A 2701-nucleotide genomic window follows, 5' to 3' on the forward strand; every position below is an offset into this window, starting at 1 on the left:
ATAATCACAGGTGTATTATCATCAGAGCTAACCCATGCAAAATGCGTGGTCATGAACTTCTCAGTATCACACTTAGGTGTGCCTGGAGATAGATACACAGTGGATATCACAATTCCGCCTTTCGTTTGTACGGCACGGACATCCCCACTTTCGGTGCCATTGGGCTATTACGAGTCAATGGTGTATGTTGTACATAGATTTTGTCCTTTGCTTATATGGTAACGCCTCCTGCTCGTGAGTCCATGTGCCGTTCACAAACGATTCCAGTATACCCAACGACTTGAAAGAACGCATCTTTATTTATTTATTTAATTTCTTCACAATATTGTTTATTATTATTATTAGGGGAGTAGTGCTTGAAGCCTGCTTCACCTCCGCCGCGGGTCGGCCCGGTATTTCACTATCTCCGGGATCGGCCCCGCTCACGTTTTCTTATGTTGACGCACGGATACTAAAAATACATGGGAACCTAACCATATACAGTTTCGCTGTAAAAATATTAGCCGATGAGCTATCGGGTAACCAACGGCAAAGCCACTGCGCAGGTGCCGCCATTCCGCGACTTTGATGTCCGCTTTTCCACGCACCCATTTCCGTTCCTCGTAATGCCACCTTGTGCATGTGCCGTAATGCGTGGCCGACTGCGCACCTAGGCGGATCCTTCGTCTGTCGGGCGCCCTTTTATACGGCGCCTTTAATCTTATACGTGCCGCTGGAACTTTGATCTGAAATCTCTGCGTACGTCTAGCGGCTGTCACTTGCCGCACCGCCGCTGCTCAGGAAACATACAACAGAACTTGAACAGAAGTTTGGCGCATAGCCTGAAGCAAATCAGAAAGAACATCTTCCCGGAGTCGCGTATTCGTGGAGGCCAAAGCCGTGCTGAGAATGACGGTTAAATGTCAGCGTGTCTATAACGGTGTATCCTCTGCCGAACATAACAGAAAACGCATTTCAAATTTTACGGTGCACTTAAAGCACACATGCCAAACGTACATACTTAGAGTTTCGAAGTTTGGGGTTAAGATCTCAGAAAGTTATACTGACATGGACCAGTTATGCATAACTGTGTACGTAGCTTTGAAGTTATAATCAAGACTTTCTTGTTTCGCTGTTCTAGTTACCTTTGTGTATTATGAACAAACTCGAGAAACGTTGCGAAGTGCCTTGTAGCGGCACTTCGTTTGTAGCGCCAGTAGAGGGCAGACATTGCGGGTGTGAATAAGGAGCATCTATAGCGTGCGAGAGCTTGAAATGGACCCTGAAGCACTGTTTTCTCTGCATGTCCAATCACAGAAATCGCCAAGTTGAATCTATTCGATAAGATAGAAAACGCCTCGCATGCAGCGCTGTTGTGGTCACTCTATCTCTCTTGCGGTTGAACCCCTGTATTATCAAATGATCCTCTGCGCGAAGCTCGTCCTCCACTCGATGGATGGATGGATGGATGGATGGACGGACGGACGGACGGACGGACGGACGGACGGACGGACGGACGGACGGACGGACGGACGGACGGACGGACCTGCCACCTCTTTGGAACGGGGTGGTAGGTCGCGCCACCAAGCTCTTGCTATTATACTGCCTAATGTCCTACCTCGGTTAAAAAGGAAGAAAGCTGAGCTGAGCACAGCGCCGCCACTCGATGGCAAATGACGCTACGCTTCTGTAGAAATGCCGTGAAGCGGCAATGACGAGCAGTGAGTACTTCTGTCTAGGGGTGGCGACTGACATCCTCTTCCTCTAAAAACATGCCAGAGTAAATATGCACCACAGGATGAGGCATGTGTGTGCTGAAAAAAGAAAAAAAGAAATAAAGGAAACGACTCGGCATATCGCAATGGAATACCAAGATATTAAACCAGAGAGACCCGTAGACAGCGTCCCAACTTCCAGAAGCACTGGGATTTATCGAAAATGCAAGGATTAACGGCTCAGCGATCGAGATAAGTAAGAGATGATTTGAATATTGATGGAAAAAAGGCTGAGTGGCGGAATGTTCTAGAATACAGGGGGAAGTATTCATCCAAACACATTCAATATCCAAACACAAACAATATTTGTACTACTATAGATAATCGTACATTTTACGGAGGACAGTAAGGCTGAAAAACAAATTACTGAATAGATTTCAATGTAGAAGTATACGTATGGTGAAATGACTGTTTTTATTTCCTCAAAAAAGACTCATTCTCACACCGCGTAAAGATGATTACACATTGCAAGTTTCCAGAACATAGTAATAAAGTCACGTAGAAACTTACATATAAACCTATCTGTGCCATGAACGGCGCGAGCACGCGTCGAGTGAGTGCTTTGGTGATCGCACACCCAAGTTTTTGACAACGCATAAAGAGAGAGAGAGAGAGACAGAGAGAGAGAGAGAGAGGCTCTCTACTAGAAAAACATATATTTGCAGGCGCCTAAACAACCGCTGGCATGCTAGTCTGAATAGGGATGGGGAATGTAATCAAAACATTCTAGAGGAGAGTGAAAAAGGAAGAATAAAAATAAATATGAAATGCGCAAGTGGACTTGATACTAATACTTACAGGTGAGATGGCGGGTAGAATTAGGCTTTTCTATACGAAATGTTGAATCTTGAAAGCTTTCCGATTAGACCAATTTCCGACGGGTATTCGAACAGTAAATCCAAAACCCGCCGCGGTTTTGAAGGGCCAGGCATTGGACCTAAGATGCT

At 45.6% G+C, this 2701-nt stretch overlaps 1 pseudogene; it reads left to right on the forward strand.

Moving 5' to 3' along the window:
- The first annotated feature begins 292 nt into the window (after positions 1–292).
- Positions 293–426, forward strand: LOC142568191 (U2 spliceosomal RNA; annotated as a pseudogene).
- Positions 427–2701: the final 2275 nt, after the last annotated feature.

The sequence above is a fragment of the Dermacentor variabilis genome, chromosome 1 (genome assembly GCF_050947875.1).
Source record: "Dermacentor variabilis isolate Ectoservices chromosome 1, ASM5094787v1, whole genome shotgun sequence".
In the NCBI taxonomy this organism is placed as follows: Eukaryota; Metazoa; Arthropoda; class Arachnida; order Ixodida; family Ixodidae; genus Dermacentor; species Dermacentor variabilis.